Raw genomic sequence first — 22,866 nt, forward strand, 5'->3', positions numbered from 1 at the left:
GCAGTGGACACAGAACAAGCGGCATTGTTTCGTAAAGTTGGCACCTCTGTAAGTTACTCTGATATCAGAGCAGAATTCTTTATAGAAGGTTATCCTACACATAAATCATCATTAGACTACCTCATTTTTGTTTAATGCCTACCTAACTGTGCTGTAGTCTAAAAATGTGTGTTTAGCGAAGTCAAGGGTTGCAGGGAAATTATAGGGTTTTCAAAAACCCATTTGCTTTGCTGGTGCTCACATCAGAATCAATCTTGCCTTTCGTTCTCAATCTCGTTACAAACATGCAGTATTGCTCGCCGGATTCTGGCATTGAACGTAGGGTAGCATTTATTCAGAAGAAGCCAACGGTGCTTACAGAGTGGTAGAGCTATGTATAGATGGCACTTCCTGCCAAGCCTATGATTTTGAACTCTGTTGCGTATCAGTGAGGCTTCGCCGCAAAAGCTGGAACCATGTGGGACCCGGCAGAGCAGAGGCCAGAGCTGGATGGCGGTCGTGTTGGGAGGGGAGCTGGTGTTCATCATGCCCCGAGCCTCACTGTGCCAGCACATAGTAGGTGCTCAGACAATGATTGTTGAGTACCTGGAGGAATGTTTAACCAGGAAGGGGACTGACCCTTGGATTAGGTTGTAAATGAGATGGACTTAAATGAAGGGAAGGATGTGGTTCTGGGGCTGCTAGAATAAAGTCTTCATTTGCTCCTGTGATGCCCCACATCAGCAGCACCTACCTGCAGCCCCTTTTCGGTGGAGGGAAGCTGTGTAGCAAAGCTGAAAGGGTGTGGACTCTGGCCTCAGAGATACTTGGGCTGAAATCCTGTCTTCCTCCTTCCTTGCCATGTGACCTTGGTTAAGTCCTTTAACCTCTCTGAGCTTCAGTTTCCTCACATGAGAGGAATAGAAATGATGTACTTTTTCTCTACAGGGAAAATGTTTTTTATGCATTGTTTATATTTTTCTATATAGATCTACTTTCTACATATAGATCCTTTCTCTATCTGTAGGTTTTCAATTTTTCCTAGTTCTGAGCAGACACATGATTAACTGCCCAGGATTAGTCGTCTTCTTCTTGAGACCTGGAAGGTCTCTCTGTGAGGAGTGAGATTCCAGGGGTGGGCATCCAGGGGTGAGCATCCAGGGTGAGCATCTAGGGGTGAACATCATGGAGTGAGTGTATAGGAGTGAGCATCTAGGTGTGAGTATATAGGGGGTGAGCATCCAGGGATAAATATACAGGGGGATGGGCTTGGCTCTTATTACCCTGGAGGTCACTTGGCCTTCAGGGCGAAGGGCACAGGTTAGGAAAACTAGGAGACAGCTCTCATACTGGGTCAGAGGCAGGGTAAGTCCTTCGTGTTACCCTGCATGGCTGAAGCCCATTCCCTAACATTATAATCTTGGTTTTTGTAGTCTACCTGTCATCTTGCTGTGTGCAGAGTTCTCAGGAGTTTCGGCATGTGTCTTTCGGGGCTGCCGAGCCTGCCTTTTGCAGTGGAATGCAAAGCCAGTTGGAACCAGGAACAGCCCTCTGTCTTCCAGTACAGAGGGCAGTGGGGCTCAGAGGCTTCCTGGAAACTGGGAGTGTTTTCCTCTCACACATGGAGACCCCCCCCGCCCCGCTCCATTTCAAGGTCAGAGCATATCTTTAGGGACCTGGAATCTGCCAGAATCTGGACCGTCAGCTGGGAAGCAGACGACAGAGCGGGAGACAGAAGCCTATGACAGTGAGTGGCATTGGGCAGCCAGGCATCGGGTGACCTTTGTCCTCTGTGTGGTGGTCCGGTGGGCTCTTGGACTGCCCTTCAGAATGGGACACAGAAAAGGAAAGGGCTTGTATCTGGAATATTCCAGAGCCTGCTGTTCCTGACATAGGCTGAGGCAAGCAGTTGTGTGAAGCCTGATGGGTTGCAGGAAGAGACACAAACTCCATGAGGCTGTTCCTGGCAATGCCATGTCTTAGGTTGGCTTCATCCCCTGAATCTCTCTAGATGGCTGTGTTGGCATAAGCAACAGTCAGTTGGTTGAATTTTCAGTTCATTATTTAATCTAGCAAATGTTTTTTGAGCACTTCCTGCGTGCAGGGTGCTGTTATTAGACAGTGATTCCCAAGGGTCTTTGCTTGAGGATCTCAAGGGATTTGGAGAAGTTCCTCTTCCCGCACACCAAAGAAACTCATTTTAATTATAATACATATGTGCGTATGTATATGAATAACATGCATGGTGTAACTTGTACATACTGAAGACACAAACATGTATACTCACCCTCACCCTTCTTTGCCTGTGGAGAGGGGTGAGAGATTCACCTAGGATCTAGACCCTCAGAAACACCCCGGAGTGGAGACCGGGGCAGACACCTTGGCCCTCTGTCCATGGGAAACAGCATAGCCACGGGAGCACCTAGGTCAGAAGTGTGTCTGGGTGAGTGTTCAGGTCTGGGCCTTTTCTCCTGAGCAAAGAGGACAACTGCTCGTTCCCTCTTCGTCTTCTGGGTCGGAATGTGGGTGGCCCACGTGTTCTGAATTTCATGGACAGTTTTGGATGGATCACTATTTAGTGAGGCCAATTCGGTTCAAAAAGGGTAAACAGAAGCATGGAGGATGTGGGGAATGATCTGCTTATCTTCAGGGCACTTGCTGTCTGACAGGTAGGATGAACTTGGGACACGGGTGATCCCAACATGAGGCAGCGTGTGATGAGGAAACACACAGCCTCTCGGGGCTCAGAGGCAGGAGCCCCGTCTTCTGTGATGAGCGCAGACACCGTGTAAGGTGGCATTTCCCATGGGTCCTGGAGGATGGTTGTTTTGGCAGGCGGGGCTCCTGCAGGGGAGACCGTTCTAGACCTGTCAGCTCACAACTTTAGAACCACCTGGGGAGCTTTTTAAAAAAAAACACCAATGACCAGACCCCACCCCAAACAATTAAGTAAGGATCCCTGGGGTTAGACCCGGGCATCTGTATTTGTGAAAGCCCCCTGGGTGCATCTGGTGAGCAACTGGGTTGCAGAACCCTGTTCTGCTTACAGGAGGCCACGGGGATGAAATCTGGGAGCACTGAGAACAAAGGCTGTGCTCTTCGGGGAGAAAAGCCAGGTATGGCTGCAGCTTGGGATCCATCTAAGGGTGGGGTGTGGTTTAAGCTGCATTGAGCACGTGTAATTGAAGGGCAGTGGGGAGCCACTGAAGATTCTGAGTAAGGAGTGTTCTGGAAGGACTTTTGGGAGTTGGTCTTCAGTGATTAAGGATGTTCCCAGAAACATGGCGATCATCCCCGCTCAGCCTCCTGGAACCCAAGTCAACCCTTGGATTTCCTAAGAATGATCCCTGGGCCTCCTTCAGGCCGGTGGGCTGCAGGCAACCTCTGTCCTGCACCCCACACTCCCTCTTTCTCTCCTGTCTGCTCTCCAGGGGGCTGTCCCATAAGTCAGGGCACTGGCAAGGTGAACGCAGGATTGCCAGGGAGGCCTGTGGGGAGAAAGGCCCCGCAGCATCACGCAGTTTAAGCAGTACGGAGATCTAAGGCAAGCTCGACAGTCTCTTTATAATATTAGTGAGTAGATCTGTATTGTGCTTTCAGAGTTTACAGGACACTTTGACTCCTGTAACAATTCTGTGTGAAACAGTTATCCCCATTTACAGATGGGCAAACAGAGGCTCAGAGAGGTTCAGTGACCTTACTCTGCTGCCTCTCTAATTTCCCTTCAGAACAGAAGTAGGGAGCACTGCGGGCCAGCATTTATTCAGCCACTGGACTGACACTGTGCCAGGCACTGCCACAGCTGTGACCTCATGTTTTAAAGACAGAATACCTTTTCTGTTTCCTCACGGTCTGTGGCCCATGAAGAATGGGAAAATACTTGGCTCCACCAGCAGTTAGATGACTAGACAAATAAAACCACGAGACCACTATTCCAGGTCTGTTTCAGGAGTGTACCTCATCAAGGCCCTTTTGTGTTGTTTGATCTCATTTCATTCTTGTGACAGGTGGTGTCAGCCCTTCTTTCAAATGAGGAAACTGAGGCTCAGAGAAGTACCTTTCTCTGGCCAGGTAGCAGAGTCAGAGTGGCAGGGGAAGCCACGCTGTGCAGAGGGCATTGACGCTGCACTGACTTGTATGGAATTGGGGGAGGGGGAGGTAATAATAAAACACATAGTACCTGCCTTGCCACTATGGAGAACAGTATGAAGGTTCCTTAAAAAACTAAAAATAAAGATACCGTATGATCCAGCAATCCCACTCCTGTGCATGTATGCAGACAAAAGTCTAATTCAAAAAGGTAAATGCACCCCAATGATCATAGCAGCACTGGCCAAAACATGGAAACAACCCAAATGCCCGTCAAGTGAGGACTGGTTTAAGATGAATGTGTGTGTATTACACACACACACACACACACACACACGCAAAATGGAATTACTCAGCCATAAAAAAAGAATGAAATAATGCCATTTGCAGCAACATGGATGGACCTAGAGATTATCATATTAAATGGAGTAAGTCCAACAGAGAAAGACAAATATGATATCATTTTTATGTGGAATCTAAAAAATAATACAAATGAATCTATAAACAAAACAGAAATAGACTCACAGACATAGAAAATGAACTTAAGGTTACTGAAGGGAGGATAAATTGGGCGTATGGGATTAACAGACACAAACTGCTAAACGTCAAATAGATAAGCAACAAGGCTTATCTGTATAACAGATATATATCTGTATAACATTACAGATGTATCTGTATAACATACAGATGTTCCCTATGTATACAGATGTATAACATAGGGAACAATATTCGGCATCTTGTAATAACCTATAATGGAAAAGAATCTGAAAATATTTATATATAGATGATATAGAACTGAATCACTTTTCTGTACACCTGAAACTAATACAATATTGTAAATCAACTATACTTCAATTAAAAAAAAAACCACATAGCATCTGCCACGTGCCAGACACTATTCAAATTGCGTTATACAAGCCAACTTGTTTAGTCCTCCCAATATCATGATAAGGTAGGTAGAATTATCATCCCATCCGCATTTTAAAGATGAAGGAAATGAGGAACATAGAGGTGAGGTAAGTCACCTAAGGCCATGCAGCTAGTAACAAGTAGAGTGGGGACTCCATTCCAAGCCATCAGGCACCAGAGCCCACGCTTCATCTCTTGACCATGCCATCTGGGTCTCCTGGTTTCCTGTTCTAGGCTGTTCCACTGGACTGGGTTAGGAGGAGGAAGGGAGAACAGAAAAGGCAGGCTTCAATCTGGGGCCTGGGTATGCAGATCTGAGGCGGCCTCATCTGGAGGGGGCGTGTCCAGGTGTGAAACCCCACTCTGGAGGCTGGGTGTCCAGGTGTGACCCCTTTGGGCATCATTCTGGTCTCTGCCTCTTCCCTCTCTCCTTTGGATCATTTGTCTAATAGTCACCAGCTCCCCCAGAGCCTGGTAAGGATCAGGCTAGAAAGGTGGAGAAGGGGCCTGGGGTTTCCTGTTCCAGCTGACTCACAAAATGGTTTTATGCCCTTTCTCTGGATGTCAGTTTCCTCATATGTAAGTGAAAGGGCTGAAACGGATGATCCATAGACCCCTTCAGTTTAACAAATCCTCCCGGGCTCCACGTGCCCTCCATCATGCTGGACACTGGGGACACGGTGACAGGTCTGTGTCCTGCTGGGGAGACACACATGTTAAGAAAAGAGCTCCAGCAGGTATAATCCTTAAAGAAACTCTTGCACAGGTGCGAGACAGGAATTGTCATGGCAGCAGTGTTTGTGATAGCAAAAGAACAGAAACCAATATGGATAAATTAAATCTGTTACATTCCTACAATGAAATACTATACTGCAGAGGAAATGCATGAACCAGAGCTTTACAAATCAACCTGGACATGTCACTGAAACATGTTGAGTGGAAAAAGCACATTGCTGAAGGATGCGTACATTACGGTACCATTTGCATAAAGTTTGAAAACATGCAGAACAGTATCCTGTGTTGTTTCTGGGTACATACACATGTAGCAAAAGTATCAAAACATGCAAGAGAATGATAAACACCATATTTGTGGAAGTGCTTACGTCTGAGGAAGGAGACAGTGGGCTCATGGAGGGCAATATAACTGTCTTCAGAATGTCTTATTTTTTTTTTAATGTTTCTTCTAAAACAGATCAGAAGAAAATACAGTCAAAGTAAACATGGATATTTTCATATTATTTTTTTCCTTTTTCTATAGGCATGCTATATTTCATTAGAAAAGTACCCATATCCATACCATATGCAAAATGTCAGGAGAGGGGTGAGGTCGCGGGCTAGGTCCCTCTGTGACATTCTAGGGCTGGGGGACTGAGAGCGGAGAGAGGAGGTTGGAGGTGAAAGTAAGATTTGGGGGCTGATTGTCGGGGGGCTGGGCGTCTGTGGTCGTGGGGCCGGGGAGGGGCGAGTACACAGCGTGCATCTCAGCTATGCCCTAGTTTCTGCTGCCTCTGCCAGGGCCACCTTGGGCAGGCTTGGTGCTCGGCAGCTATTAAATAACAACGGTGAAAATAGTGTAAATATAAGAGGAGGAGAGGTGTATCTGCCTCGGGATCCCACTGTCATCTGTCTCCCAGTTTAATGAGAGTCTGAAGACCCAGCGTGAGGCCACTAAAAATTAAGAGTACGGGGAGTACTCATAGGGCTACGAGGCCCCTTTGCTCTGTGATTTCCGAAGCTGGGAACCAAGGAGCATCCTGGCAGCCATCCACCTGTCCTTCTGCCCTGAGGGGCAGTCAGTCAGTGTCAGAGGCCAGCTGGATAGGGACAGGTGACTGGGGGGTGGGGGGAGATGCCCAGATAATTACCTCCTTTGAGAAGTTTACTCCCAATTCCAGCTCAAATTACAAGAGGAGGCTGGGAGCCCAGGTCAGAGCCAACAGGGAAACCTGAGAGAGAAAAGTGATCTCCCGGTGCTCCTGCGGCCTGGAGAGCACAGGGTGTGCTGGGCGGAGGGCGGGCGGGCAAGGATCATCACATGCTGCCTTCTAGAACACCTAGTTCTATTCCAATTTGCCCTGAAACCCTGATTTCCCCTGTCCTGCTCTTCCTCTGTTTCCCCAACCCTCTTACATACCCAAGTTCCCAGGTGGTACACGAAGATGGTAGAATTGGTTTTTCAGGGCTGGAGGGGGCCTTGAAAGACGTGGAACCCCATCCCCTGCTCATTATATAGATGCCCTTTGTGACCTTGACTGGGCCTAAGACCCAGGCCTCTAGAAGCATCCCGCTGTAGGATGAGGGCGGCTGTCATCCTCAACAGGGTGGATTTGGGTTGAGACTCTCCAAGGTATGGAAGGATTGCCAGCGTTTTCAAAGAACACACTAGCGTGTGTATCAGGGTGTGTGCGCAGGCCAGAGTCTGTAGCGTGTTTATCATAAGCAGGCAGATGACAGCCGTGTTCCTGAAAAGTGAGGTCTCAAATCTCATCTGAAAACGGATGAGCGCTCTTTTTAGGGTGAGCGCTCTGTTAGGTGATGAGTGCATCACCTTGAGGTGATGTTGGCAAGCATGGGAAGAGTTGGCCAGGCTTTGCTGATACAAAGAGACACCGGGACAGCCTTTTTGGGAAGCAGTTTGGTAGTAGGTAGCTGAAGCCGTAAATGTCCATGTCCTTTGGGCTCTATCCTTAAAAAGTGACCAAAGATGGCAGTAAAGATTTCTGTTAGCTGCAATGTTATTTACAACAGTGGAAACAAAATCCTACATATCCAGTAATAGGAGAATGATGAAATAATTTATGATACCATAATAGAAATGAAATAGTCTAACACATTTTCAGTTACTTGAAAAAAGATCATAATATGATGTTAAGCGGAAACTACATCATATACGTATGGTAGGATCCCAATTGGCTAAAAAATACACACACACATTCACACATATATCATAGATGGCTATCCTGACCTACTTCAGAGTTATTAGTGATTGCTATGGTTCTTTCTGGGTGGTGAGATCAGGAGTGATTTCTGGTTTTTCTTTTATAGTTTTCTACATTCTGTGAGTATGTTTTGAGGAGATTGAATATGAAGGGGTTTTGAAAAGCCATATTTAAGTGTAGGTACCTTGCAAAGTAGCTGCTGCTCTTCCTAATTTAGGAAGTTCCTCCTTTATGAAGTTCCTTCTTATGTTGGGCTAAAATCTGCTTTCCTGAAATTCATCCCTTAGGTCTTCACCCAATCCCCTGCCCCCCCCCCCCCAAACTTCCACAGAATTACATAGTTTCCTTGTTTCTCCGTGGCACCCTCTGAAACTGAGGACAGCCACCGTCCTCTCCTGCACCCCCCGCCCCTCCCAGTGTCCCATCCTCCTGTCTCACACAACCTGTTTCTGCAGCAGGCCCTTGTATGATCTCATCTCATCCTGGGTGCCACCTCTGGTCATACTCCAGTTTCTCAATGTCTTTCTCAAAACCCAGGTTTAGAGTGGATGCCCCGCACCACAGATGGTAGGAACAGAGGGTTCCATGACACCCTCGCCCCCTCCTTGGTTGGAACATGCTGTTTCCACCAGTGCAGCCTGGGATCTGCTTTCTCATCATCCACCTCGTGGAGCTGGCTGCTTCTGAGCTTCCTGGCTCTCAGTAGTCCTGGGCCCTTTACCTAAATCTCTCAACTTCCTCATTTCGAACATAAGAATATTATTCTATAACCCAGATATCCTATAGAATAGGATGGTCCCTGCCTCCTAAAAGCTATAAAAGTTGCCTCTAATTTTAATTCCACATCCTCGGGAAAGTCCCATGTCCTTCCCAAGATGTCTGCAAGTTTCGGGAAGGTTTATGGTCTCATAGCTCTCCCTGACTCCTGCTTCCCAACTCTTCCGAATCCTTGTTCTTCGCTCTGTGTTTCAGGGATGCTTTATCTCTGTCCTGCTGCTGACCAAATGTGGCCTCAACCTCCTTCCTGATTTTCACAGAAGTCCCACCCTCACATAGGCCCGCATGTATTTTGCAGACCTTCTGTGAGCTTTTGGGTGGCCGGGTGACAGGGACCACAGAAAGTCATCCCCAAGGGTCCATTGGGTGGCTGCCAGTCCCATCTCTGAGAGGAGCCCAGAACCACTTTTCCCTTTTCAACTTCCCAAATTAACCTTCTAACAGGGAGGATTCAGAGGGTCACTGGGATCTTTCACACAATTTCAGGGAGTGTGTTGACGTTGACATATGTTAATACCTTTAATAGTGAGAAAACCTGTGAGGGCTTGCTTCCTTCTCCTTCCCTCCTCTGATGCTTCACCAAAGAGCAGGGCACTCCTGCCCCCAGGACAAAGGGCCTTTCCCGAAGGGCGTAACAGAGACTCCAGACACACCAGCGGCTGTGGTTTCTGTGAGACGGGTACTGGTGTGACATCTCACCTTTATGATGGGTGGGCGAAGGTCTGCGGCCAGGTGCTCCTTTGTTTTGATAGTTTCAGCCCCAACACTTGGAGTCCCCCTACCCCACCCTGGGTGGGGAGAAGTTTATAATCTGATTTTGTGACTCAATGAAAAGGAAATGTCAGAATTTCTTAAGAAGGTTAAAACACAAAACCAAGAACTCTTTAACGTGGCCCATGTTGCATTTCTGACTTGACTCTGCAGTTTGCTTATAGTCAAGAGGCGACTTTGTCTGGTTGGCATTCCTGAGCAAGTGGGAGTCCTCCAAAGGTGTGAAGCTCTGATGTAGGGGAGAGAGAGCAAGCCGGAGGAAGCAGGAGACTGACTGGGACTGGGTCTCAGCTGGGTCTCACCTTGGGCAATTACTTACCTCTGGGAACTTCCTCATCTACACAATGGGGATGCTGATGGGAGTTATTACTTTACTAGTGTTATTTCATCGGCTATACCTGCCTCAACCAGGAGCCCAGGCCAGCTGCTAATATTTCCCTGGGGGATCTGCCTCCTTTTAGGGCAGTCCTTCCTTAAATCTCTTTTCTGTCATAAATTAGCATCACATAATCTACATTCCCTCTCCCTGGTCTTATGAGTGTTGTATTTTTCCTTACTAGCCCTGGACAAATCATTTGGGGCTCCATAGAGAAAGAGGAATTAAACTCAAGTGCTGTCTAGTGACTTACAATAGAAGCCACTGGAAGGCTTTGGAGGCATTGTTTCCTTGGACTGACAGATCTTGGAGACTGGAGCCCTAGGGCAGTGCTTCCCAACTGTTTTCACTTCTCAACATGAGTAGAAAAAGAGATGATTGATATGGCATATTGGGGCAAAAGGAGGAGGTTGTCTACAATGGAGGTGACTGGTTCCCATGGATGGTGGTGGGGATCTGCCTGCCCCAGGTCCCACGCCGACTCATCTAGGGCTGAGGGAGCTCTTCACATGGGTCACCCACCTGTGGAGTCGGGAGGAGACCGTGGGGAACGTAGTGGGTAGGAAGGAAGGTACCTGTAGGTAGAGGAGGGGCGTCAGTTTGGAACCTGTGATTTTCCATGGGCAAGGAAGTGCCATGACAGGGTGGAGTGGCCCAGGTAGCTTCCCTGCCACCCCTTCTCTTCTTCTTCCCCCTCCATCTCCACGTGACTCCTCCCAAATGGACTTTAATTATAAAGTCACTGTTTCAAGAATAGCTAAAAGGAGGTGAGCCGGTGAGCTGTCACTGTCAGCCTTCAAATCCTTGTTTCTTCTGCCGGTAGCGGAGAAGGATCCATCATGGCCCGTGGTCCTTCCTTCACCTACTTTCTAGGAAGGTGTGTGTATGTTGATCCATCCACCCCCCTCCACCCATCCACCCCCTCTGGATCTGGGCCCTGGCCCTCAATATAGTCATAGCTCAGGTGACAGTCAGGGGAAGCTTCCCTTCTCAAGGAGAACTTTCGACATGAAGGTGGGGAAGATCAAGGAGCAATGGCTGTTGAGGGGAAAGGGTGATGGAGACAGAGTGACGGCAGTGAGTTGAATTAATTCCCTGGTGTCAGATTTAATGAAGGGCTGCCTTCTGTGCTGCCTCAGAAAGGCACATCATGGAGTGATCGGTGCTGGATGCACGCACAGCTCCAATTAAGAGTTTCTGCATCTCGCAGGGCCGGGGTGCCTTTGAATCTCTAGACTTGGGGGCTTCTCGGCCCCCTCCCCCTTCCAGGCTCGCACAGCCCTCATCCAAAAATCAGGGATCTTTGCTTCTCTTAAAGGGAAAGAACTCAGGGATCTTTGTGAGCTGCGTACATACATTTCTGGTGGCCCTCTCTTCTTCTCCCGTCTCCCTTAGTTGTCCTTAGGTAAGGTCCAAGCCTATCTTTTGCAAACAATGCCTATTTCACCTGATCCCCAGTGACTGAATCCTAGAATCACAGAGGCTTAGCACTGGGAGGGGACCTTGCAGGTGACCTAGTCCAGAGTCCCAGAGTCAGTGATAGCTGGGACTGGAGCCAGGCTCTCTGAGACCATCTCCCTGGCCTTCCGTCTCTGTTCTGGCAACAGTCAGAGTGAGCAGCAGCTACATCTAAGCCCACTAAGTCACAGGTCTCAGCTGCCAATTCAGAGTGATGCCCACAACCATTGCAACTTACCCACATACCACAATTGACAATCAACGAAAGTATACATGCATCATCTCATGTTATACGTGCTGTGCTGAAGGCCAGGGCGATACTCTTAGCCTTGGGTTTGGATCCCAGCTCAGCCACTAACTAATACGTGACCTTGTGCTACTTCTAGTGCTTTAACTTCTTGAAGCCTCCTTGTCTCATTTGAAAGTCAAGAATAATAACACTGGGCTTCCCTGGTGGCGCAGTGGTTGAGAGTCCGCCTGCCGATGCAGGGGACGTGGGTTCGTGCCCCGGTCCGGGAAGATCCCACATGCCGCGGAGCGGCTGGGCCTGTGAGCCATGGCCGCTGAGCCTGCGCGTCCGGAGCCTGTGCTCCGCAACGGGAGAGGCCGCAACGGTGAGAGGCCCGCGTACCGCAAAAAAAAAAAAAAAAAAAAAAAAATAACACTTATCGCACAAGTTCACGACAGAGTTGACTCTTGTTTTGTGGATGAAGAATAAGGGTCTGAGATGAAGTGACGTGCCCCCAGCCCAGTGACGATGAATGTCAAAGGGGGAACCAGAGCACAGGGCTTCTCTGTGCTGTGTTTGCATCACCTTTTGCTACAATGAAGTTGCCGCCCTCCTTCTCCTCCAGCATCCTCACCAACATCCCCCTCATCATCTCAGCTACCATTTATTGAGCCTTTACTTTGTGCCAAGCCCTCTGCTGAGTGCTTTATACATTTCACACCATTTAAATCTGACAGTAAGCGGAAGGTAGGTTTTAAATTTATTCCCATTTCACATTCGAGGAAACAGAGGCTCAGAGAGGCTGTGTGGCCTGGGGTAAAGAGCTATTAAGTGCCCTCTGCAGGGTTCACAGCCAGGAGCACTGGACTCCCACGCCCATACAGTTATTCCTTGTGTCCCAACAGTCCTGCCGTTGTCCTGGGGTCACAGGCCCCCTGGGACAGCTGTGGGCTGAGTGACAGGACTGGCTTTCGCCGGCTCAGGTGCCAGGCTCTGTGCTCATCCGAGGTGGGGGGCCTGCCTGGTCCTCCTGGTGTCCTTGCTTCTCCACAGGCCCCTCGCGCTAACCCCACCCCTGACATCAGGATTTGCAGCATTTCCCAACAGTGACAGAAATAGGCGTCTTCTCCCTTGTTCTCATAGTGGGAGACTGAGGCCCAGAGAGGAAACAGTACACGGCAGCCTCATGCAGAGCCTCTAGCAAATGAAAACATGCTGGTCCGCAGACCCTGCCATCTACCCAGGCTGCGCTGCTGAGTGCGCCCTGGTCCCAGCAAGAAACCCAAAAGAGACGTTCTCTGCCTAATACTCGAAGAAGTCTTTTTTGTCCCAGTGACCAGCTTACGGCTCATTTCTTCCATGTGTGCTGGCCCGGAGGGATCAGGTTGAAGCCCCTTGGGAGATCCAGCATCCTTTCCTGCCCCCCAGGGCTCGCTCTCCTAACTCATCGTCCCGTAAAATGCTGCTGTGAGATACTCTCAAAATTTTACGTGTCCCTTCAACCCCTTCCTCTTTATCAGTGGGACTGCTGAGACCCTAATATGAGCCACTGGAGTAAATGAACCTAAATCATTGTTCCGCCCTGTAGGTTTGGGCTGACAAAGCTTTCTCCGTCTTGCTTGGCTGTGGTTTTCATGATGAACCTCTCTCAGCTTTTATGGGTGTGTGTTCAGTTCCCTGAGGCTTCAGTGAAAGAGGCCTCCAGGATTCAGAGCTCAGAGCTCCTATCTCCTCTACCCTGAAACTGGGACTTTTGATAGAAATGAAAAGGCTTGTGCTAAGGAGGGAGACTCTGCGTTCTATAATGCGCTCTGGATCCTTTAAGTCACACACACACACACACACACACACGCACGCACGCACGCACACAGGCACACAGCAGAGGTTCATGAACTGGTGGTGTTAAATAACAATTAGGTCAATAATGCCCTTTACAAGAACCTTTTAACAAATTGCATTCATTGATAATTAGCCCCTGTGAGAATCTTAGTCTTGATGGAAACTGGATCCAGACGCAGACCCAGTGCTGGGAGTTGAGACTCTCCTTTTCCAGGAAAACCCTTCCTTGCTTAGCTCTACTTGAGAAGGGCAGAGCCATGGCCCTGGGTCAATTTCTGCAACTCCTGTTGCCTTGACCTTGAACAAGGGCACCATCTTTCCCCCTGTAGGCCTCCATTCTTCTCCCCAGGTGGCTTACACGGGTGGCTGGGGAAGCCATGAGTTGAGGATACGTTGCTGGCTCTGTGGCTGAGGGCGCAGCTTGGCACCAAGAGCATCTCTGAAAGACGAGTGCTTTCCGCTGTTTGTCCAGGGCTTCCCAAAGAGGTGGTGGCTTCTCCTCCAGCTTGTCTTCTGCCCAAGCCCAGAGATGGTGCCCAGGCATGTTACAGAGAGAAGTAGCTTGAGAGGGGTGAGAAACTGTCTGAAATAATTCCATCCTTCCCTGGAGACTTGGCGTGAATTTTATCTAATCACCATGGCAACAGATAAAAAAAAAAAGAAAAAAGGTGTGAGCATTTCGCCTTTGCTGTGATAATTCAGATTTATATATTCAGATCAGATTGGAGTTGGAGATTTTTTTTTAAGGGAGCAGATGCAGCAGAAGGTGTGACGACAAATAATGTAGCACAAATGTTTGATGATCCTGCCCTTTAAGAAGTGGAACGCAGCTTCCTGCAGTTTTTCCAGAATATAATTATTCCATCAAACCCATTGCAATGAGGACTCATTACGGGCCTGAAGAATGCAGAGTCACGTCCGTGCCAACAACACGCCTGCGCACACACAAACACACACAAACACGCATGCATGGGCAGCCCCCGCCCGCAGCCGCTGGCCTCCCCCAAACAGAAACCTCAGAAAGCACCCAGAAAGGCATGTAGGCCTCGGCAAGGGGCCTGAGAAGGCTGGGACTGAAGGGCTAGGCAGGATAGCTCAGACTCCACCCCGGAAGGGAACATATTCCCAGCTCATGCTGGGTGAAGGGCCCTCCTTCCCCTGTCGTCCCACCCACGTGAGCCCCCTGCCATTTTGTAGAGCATAAACCCTTGGGGGGCAAGCGCTGGAGCTGGGTGATCCTGTCGTACAATCTCTGTCCAACCTGGGGGATTAATTCAGACATTTTCATTAAGTATGTGATTCTGTACGTTTGTTGAAAGTACCGTCTGATCTGAACAGGTCTGCTGACTCTCAGGCCAAGCGCTTTTCCGGTAAAGGCTTCACTTGGGGATTAGAGTTAGCACCGAGACCTATACTGTGCTTTCTTTCATCCTTGCTTTGCTCACTCCAGGAAAGAATGGCGTGCGGGCAACGGCCTACGTGGTGCTTGGCAACGTGGACACACCCAGGAGACACGTTATCAATGGTTATTGGGCGTTATCTACCCCTTCTCTGCCTAACACGTGTGCCTGCAGGTACCACCTTTCAGCAGCTGACAACTTCTCTAGATCTCTTGGTCTCAAGCCGTTGAAAGTTCCGCCGGTGGGATCGCCTTCGTAATTCACTGCCCCTGGTGGAGACTGTGAGACTTCCTTCCATTCTGCCAAAGGGGCAGAGTCCCCCTTGACTGCACCCACCCTGGGCCGCACAAAAACACTGGCATCTACCTGCCCAGACCAGTCCTTCCCAGCTGCCCCCAGGAAAGAGCGAGGGCGGTGCCAGGGCGTGCAGCAGGAGGGGGTGGGAGGTGGGGGAGGGAGACAGAGCCCCTGTGGACTTAGGGGGGAATCCCTTCAGTGCTGCCCCCACTTCTTGCTGGAGGATGAATCCTCCATCATTCTTTCTCCTCCACCACAGGCGCCCCTGAACCAGCATTTCCCAAGTGAGAAACCCAGGCCCAGAAGAATCACAGGGCTCACTGGGGGCAACGCAAGAACATGAACGCAGGACCTCCAGCTTCGAAGCTGTCACTCCCCAGTGCCTCTTGTCAACCACATCAAACTCTGATATGTCAGACAGTGGCCAGACACAGGCTTGTCGCTCTATGTGCCATGTTTCCCTTCAGGATCCCTAGTGGCCTGGGTGTCTGCTATCGTGAAGGTCCACCAGACCCTCGGGGCTGTCTCTTCTAACACGTCCCATTCATCACTCCTTCTTGGGTTGCAGCCTAAAGTCTCCCTGCTGGAAGGGGTGTTCCTTCCCTCCTCTGCTTTGGGTTGCATGCCCTTCATGCCCAGGCAGAGCTCCCGGCAGACCTGCCCTTTGTGATCCGGCTTAGCCTGAGTCCCTGCCCATTAGGAGCCCCTACCAGCAGGCTGGGTTCATCCGTGTCTAGGCCTCAGCATCTTGCCAAGAAGGGTCCAGGTCACCCGCTGCCTCCTTCCCAGCAGATGGGCTGGGTCTGCCGGCCGCGTGGTGCTGTTCTCTGCTGCCCTCTCAGCAGACCACTCAGAAAGGTCCTTTTCCCATAATGTACCTGAGATGTCCAGGCTACAAGATATGGAGCGCTTGAGACAAGGGTCCAGTCCCCGCTCTGCCCTACCCCCGCAAGGAATTAACGCTGCTTCTCGGAGGACTCCTCGTTCCCTGTGTGCGCCACCCTCTGAATGGGGAGAGGCAGGCCGCAGATTGTTTGTGTTTGGTGTGTAATTATTTACCTGGGAAGGCACAGCTCCGCGGTAGCATCTGCTTTCCAGCGTGTTCCCAGGCCCTCGTCCTGGCTCACACCCCATCTGGCCCAGAGGAGACCAGGAGTCGGGACCTGGGGTCTGGAGGAGGAACCCGCAGTTCTGGGCCTAGTCCTTGTTTCTTCTGCATCCCTGGGCTGTGGGTCCTCTCTGGGAATGGGAGTGTTCCATCCACATAGGGGAAGGATGCGGAAGACCCCAGAAGCCCTGCTTCGGAGCTCAGCAGAGCCCCACAGGGTGTGTGTAAGGCTGGGTCCTGGGCTGTAGGAACACAGAGCCGACTGGAACCTCTCCTGACCTGCTCCATGCTCTGCCAGTGGCCGGGCCTGCGCATTGGGTCCCCGAGAAGTTGCTGCCCCTAGCACCCCCTGCCTCTCCTGCTGCCACGCCAGTTGTGGGCAATGGTGACTGAGGTGGGCAGGGAAAGGGTAGGTGATGCAGGCCCTTCTCAGCCTCCTTACATCGCTGGGTTTCCCCAGGTGAGGGTCGGGTCATCCAAGCCTCAGGTTCCTGTACATAATAGTTGGGCCGGGATCCAAGCAACCCCGCCAGCCTAGATGGAATCCCAGCCCTTCTGTCCTCCAATCCCCATCACCAAAGTGCACCGCAGGCAAGAGAGGGCCGGGGCCCCCGTGCTCTGCACTGCCTGGACCCTGTGCTCTGTTCCGAGCCACTCCAGGGAGTGTGTCGATGGCTGGTGACCAGGGAGAGTCAGGTCTTATGAAAAGGCTGATGGAATTAGGCCCTGTGGCTGGAGATGAGAAGACTTTGAAGGACATGGTTCCAGCCTTCCTTCTAATGTGAGGTGTTATCCGAGAGATGGGGAGCAGGCCTACTTCCCTTGTGCAACAGGCTCTAAGGGGCAGGACCAGTGGGCAGGAATTATGGGGAGGACAGAGGTGCTTCAATATCACTTCAATATCAACGTGATTTTTCTAACAAAGTGGTCAAGCAGTGTCTTGGATTCCCTCGTGAGGTAGTGAGCTCGCCATTACTGAGTGTGTCTAAAGCAGGGCCAGATGGTAATAATGTTAGTTACCATTTACTGAGTGCCTGCTATGTGTCAACTGTTCTTGCTCTGTGTTTACTTTCTCCTAACAACCCGCCATTAGGTATCATTGTCCCCCTAATGCACTGGCGGCAGTAAGCTCAGGGAGGTCAAGTAATTTGCTCAAGATCACACAGCTTGTAAATAGCAGAGCAGACCTGTCCTGTGGAGCCTGTGCTCTTCCTGGCATTTTACGGGGCTTGTGGAAGAGAAAGCTACTGTGTGGGGGAAGAGGTCACCAGATGACCTCTAAGGGCCTTCTTACTAAAGATTTGGTGGCTTACTCCCCTGTGAAGTCATCTTTGCTTAACCCTTTGACCACCTGGCATTTCAATCTGACCTCGACACTTAGGCTCACCTGGACCCTCAGGACGTGGCTACAGCAGCTTATAAAACTCTCTCCCACAAGGTACTGCATTCCATACACACCGCAGTTGTGTGAGTTGGGCCTCATCCTTCTCCCATGTTACCTGAGGGAACTGAGGTCTGAGGATTTGGGTGGTCTGTCCCAGGTCCCGAAGCCACATGTTCCGGGCTAGACCCCTGACTCCTGCGGTCAGTTTGCCGTCTGACTGCCTTGGTGTGCCTGGACCTCCCTCCTCTGGACAACTCAGTAGGGCATGCAACTTTTATTCATTCAGGTATTTCTTTCTGATACGATGGGTTTTCAGGGAGCCACCTGGAGCTCCAGCCCTGCCCTTAGCGTTGGCTGATGGTGTGGCCTGAGGAGGGTCAGGAAGAGGGTGGTGAGTGCTTATTGACTGACTGGTCACTGGTCACCCAGGCCACCAACATACCCAGGCTGCTTGGCGGGGGCTCTGTAAGCAGCCCCTGGCCAGGATTACATCAAGGTAGTACCTAAAATCTGAGAAAACCTACTCCCAGGGCTTAGGGTTTGGGGCTGATAAAAAGAGAAGAAAAGAAAAAGCTCTGTTGTGTCTCGGTTGTTATGGAGAGAAGGACTCCAGGGAGGGAAGGTTGGAGTCTAGAGGCAGGGGCCACAGGAGGGAGCAGGAGGCAACACAGACCAACACAGACCGTGGAGGTGGGGAGGGAGGGAGGGAGGGAAGAGGGAGGGAGATGGGCAGAGAAAGCAACAGGGTGGCAGGGCGCCTGGCATCTGTGTTGGATTTGTTCGTTCGCTCATCTGTCATTCACTGTGTGCTCTTGGGAGCCACCATCCAGTGGTGAGATGGACCTCACAGAGGCACAGCTTCTACGCAGGTGTTGTGTGTTATATTGGAGGCGTGTCCTGGGTGCTTAGGGAGCCTTGCTGAGAGGGGGCCGGGCCTGCTTAGGGAGGTTCCAGGAAGACCTGAGATTTCCGCTGAGTCCTGAGGCAGGAGCTTGTGAGGCGAGGACGGGGACGGGAGAGTTGGTCCAGGTTACGGGAGCAGTGCTGTGCAAAGGGCCGAAGGCATAGGCGAGCACCCTGTGGTCCCAGGTTGCCCACAGCACAGCCAAAGCTGAGGAGTGGGGACCGTATTTCAGAAAGATGCCCTGATGCCAGGCAGCGGGGAGGGTGGCTTGGATCTGAGGAAATGGGCTCCCAGCGCTTCCATAGTTACCACCGTGCTTCCCTCAACCTCCCCATCCCTGTGACAGAGCAAGGGGCACAGAGAGGGGGCCTCAGAGCCCTCTGCCAGGGCGCTTCCCTTCGGCCACACAGCCAGCTGGGGACAACCCTGGCATGAGGCCCATGTCCCAGCTGCCTGACCTCTGGCCTGCTCCCAAAGGACCGCATCGGTGGTGCCTAACACATTTGCAAAATGCTGTATTATTATAACACAAATTCACTTACTATGGGCCTGGCACTCCTCTAAGCGCTTTACATATATTAATTCAAAGGATTAATTCAATCCTCAGAGTAACCTTATGAGAAATATACTCTTATTATCCCCATCTTACAGATGAAGACACCGAGGCACAGAGAAGTTAAGGGGCTTTTGCCCCTTAAGTTACATGCTAGTAAGTGGTGCTACGGGGATCTGCATGTAAGCACTGGAGCTCAGACTCTCCTTGTTTGGTCAACTTAGTACCGTGAATCAGAAGATAAGCAGTTTAAGAACTAGCCTGTCTGAAGGGGAGGGAGATACTGGGTGCCTGTCTTGCACGGGGTGACGTGAGTCTCTCTGGGGGCCGACGTCCGCAGCCCCCTGGCCCTGGTGAAGGGGGCGCACTCTGGCTCAGTGGGAGTGAAGGGACACAGGAGAAACGCAGCCAGGGAAGGCTCCCTCTGGTCTGGTGGGTGCTGGTGCACCTCCGTGTGAAGGACGGAGGGTGGCAGGGTTCCTGCTACCCCGTCCTTGTCCCCCCTCCCCAGCCCGCCTTGTCCTTCAGGGAAGGAAAGCTCCTCGGGGTAGAGTAGCCCGGACTCCCTTGGTAGCCTGCCCTGGTTCTGTTTTCTTTTGTTTTGTAGCTACCTTGGTTTATTTTTTTTTAATTGACTTTTTAATGAAGTATGACATACATACAGAAACGTACACAGACCTTAAGTGTACGGTTCAATAAATCTTTACAAAACAAACACACCTGTGTAGCCACCCCCTAGATGAGCCTCCCCGGCACCCCGAAGCCTCCTGTGTGTCCCTCCAGCTGTTAGCTCCACCCCTCCCCGCAAGGTGACCACCCTCCTGGCACCTGTCACTATAGATCAGTGTTGCCTGGTCTTGAACTTCCTACGAAGGGAAGCACACGGTGTGTTCTCTCAGCCTGGCCTCTCAGACTCAACGTGACGCCTGGGAGTTTCGCCCTTGAGTTGTGCTTGTCGTCCAGGTCTTTAATCACCTCTGCTGTCAGGCAGCCCCTGGTCCTGCCGACCTGCACCTCCTTTGGTTTACCTGCCCTCCGTGGCGGGGTGGGCGGTGAGGTTAGGCGCAGAACCCGTTTATCTCAGAGCAAACCCACCTCGTTCCTGGGACATCCTTTACTCTCACCTGTAGTTTCGAGAATTTTGTCTTACTTTTCCGATAGGAAACCATGGTTTAGAATCAAAACCAGGCTTTGGGGGCGGAGGCTCCCTTTCACAGCCTCTGGCTCAGGCCCAAATGGGATGCACAGACCAGGCAGAGGGTGAGGTCGCTGTGGACTTTGCCCCCCGCTTCCGCCCCCCACCCCCCGGGACCCTGGTTACCAGGGTGACCAGTGGCTGGGGCTAGTTGGAGGGTGGAGGGAACACCCACCCGCTGTAAGCCTGGTGGGATGCTGGGAAGGACTAAGGGATTTCAAAGGTCCCTTCCGGCTCAGAAATCCCAGGAATCCAGCTTTCTTGTAAAGACTGTCTTTCTGGGGACTTCCCTGGCGGTCCGGTCGTTAGGACTCCGCACTTCCACTGCAGGGGGCACGGGTTCAATCCCAGGTGGGGGAACTAAAATCCCGCATGCCACACATCGCGTCCAAGAACAAAAATAAGGCTGTCTTTCTGCAAAGGGAAAGATGCTAATGTGTATCCTTGAGGCCTCACCTGGCATCCCAGGGGCTTGTCAAAATGCAGAATCTCAGGCCCCACCCTGCCCTGCAGGATCAGAACCTGCATTTAACAAGACAGGTTGCTTCAGCACATTAAGGTTTGAGAGGCCCTGCTTTGGGCAGCACGCTGAGGTGATCAAGAACTTGGACTCTGGAACCAGACCGTCTGGGTTTGGATCCTGGCTCAGCCACTTACCGTGTGACTTTAGGCAAGTTGCTTGACCTCTTTGAGCTTTAGCTATAAAATGAGGATAGTAATAGTCCATACCTCAAGGGGTTGTTGTGAGATTTCGTTGAGATAACCCCCGTGAAACACCGAGCGGTACCGTAGCACGTGGTTAGCAATACATTATCTAGAGGAGCCAGGCGCTGGACCGGGCACTGTTCACACATTACCTCATCGAACTCTCACAGCAGCCTGAGGGTAGACAGTCTGATTATGTTTATTTTACAGATGAAGAAACTGAGGCTGACGAGTCAGCTTGTCCAGGAGACAGATGGAGCCAGAGTCTGAAAGAGGAGTTCCCTTCCGGTGTGGGGTAGAGTGGGAGGTGTGGCCAGTAGCCACTTTCTCCCCATATAGGTGTAGGGATGTGACTGATACTCGCAGGCCAGAAACAGGTTGCTGGTGCGTTGATGGATATTAAATTCTGCCCGTTAATCGCCAAGGATTCACTGTTAAGGATGCACACAAGGTGTTTCTCTCCCAGCAAGCTCTAAATTAAATGAGAAAGGGAGAGGCGGAGGCCTGTTGGAGAGGAAGAGAGAGAATGCTCAGGGGATCTGGGCTTCGGGAAGGACCCGCTCCCCGGGATAGCGGGCCGGGGGTCAAGCGTGTGGTTATGCCGTAGAGCGGGGGATGAGGCGGCCCGCGGTCCTGGGCTCCACTCAGCATCCGGCATCTCAGGGAACCGCTGGGCTGAGGAGCAGCCGGCTCCCTGGGGAGCTTGGGAAGACGGAGGGCCCTGGCTGCACACGGGTGTGGCTGGAAACGTCCGGGGCTAAGGGACCTCTGGGAGGCATGGGGTGTACGTTGGTCACAGCTGGGCTCTGTCTCACCACCTTCTCCCAGGTCTGCTCCTCGTCTCTGCTACCTGAGGCTGTGTTGTGTTGCCTGTTTACTTGTCTGTCTCCCCTGTTGACTGTGCGTGCCTTGGGGGCAAGAACCCGTGTCTTATTTTCCTCTGTATTCCCTCGCCCTAGCCCAGGGCTTGGCACAAAGCAGATTCTTGATACTTGCTGGCTGGCTGGATGGAAGGAAGAGTAGAGTGAGCATTTCCATAGATGCCCTCCTAGAAGGGACATTCAGGAGACAGGGAGAGGCCACCTGAGGCCACAGCATCACGAGTAACCCAGCTCCATGGTGTTCATCACTGTGGTCTGACACGGGTCCCTTGGTATGCCAAGGACAGATTCTAGACAGCCGGTTCTCAGAGAGAGGACCAGCCCCTGCCCTGCCCCCAGCAGCCTTCTTCTCCAGATACGTTTCCCTGATCCAAATATATTGACTCTCTAAGGATAGAATTGGAGCTGAGGGGGTAAACCGGCCCAAATGCCACGCACATTTGTCGCTAAATGGAGTAACTGGGTGTGTGCACAGTGCAGGGGCCCTGGGGGTTGCCCAGCCGCAGGGCCTCACCTTGGCCCCCTGTGTGAAGCTGCCCCATTTTGTCTCACCCCAGGCACACCCCACCCGGCCACCTCCACTCCCTCCAAGCCCAGGGTGTCACCAGGTGGACTGGATCCTGTTACTTTTCAGATCATTTGAGATTCAGTATTAGTGAGCGGGAGTGTGCCACAGCCAGGGTTGAGGTGGGGCCCCTGAATGGCCAGAGCGCCCCCAGTGTCCCCAGATGAGCCTCTGCCATGGCCTGGGGGCCCTCAGCTCTGTCAGTGAATCAGTTCCATGTTTGTGCTGTCATCCCCAGATTGGGAGTGAGGAGTTCAGGTTCAAATCTAGGCTTTCCCTTGAATGCCTTGGGTTAAGCCATTTTGTTGGGTTTGTTTTATCTGTCTATCTATCTATCTATTTATTTATTTATGACTGCTTTGGGTCTTCGTTGCTGCACGCGGGCTTTCTCTAGTTGCATCGAGTGGGGGCTACTCTTCGTTGCGGCGCACGGGCTTCTCATTGCGGTGGCTGCTGTTGTTGCAGAGAACGGGCTCTAGGCGCTCGGGCTTCAGCAGTTGTGGCACAC

At 51.2% G+C, this 22,866-nt stretch overlaps 1 protein-coding gene across 2 annotated transcripts in view; it reads left to right on the forward strand.

Annotated features, from left to right (window-relative positions):
• DSCAML1 (DS cell adhesion molecule like 1) overlaps positions 1–22,866 on the forward strand; it is a 346,911-nt gene that overhangs the window by 31,379 nt on the left and 292,666 nt on the right. The gene's annotated exons all lie outside the window — the stretch shown is intronic.

This window comes from Phocoena sinus, chromosome 8, assembly GCF_008692025.1.
Source record: "Phocoena sinus isolate mPhoSin1 chromosome 8, mPhoSin1.pri, whole genome shotgun sequence".
In the NCBI taxonomy this organism is placed as follows: domain Eukaryota; kingdom Metazoa; phylum Chordata; class Mammalia; order Artiodactyla; family Phocoenidae; genus Phocoena; species Phocoena sinus.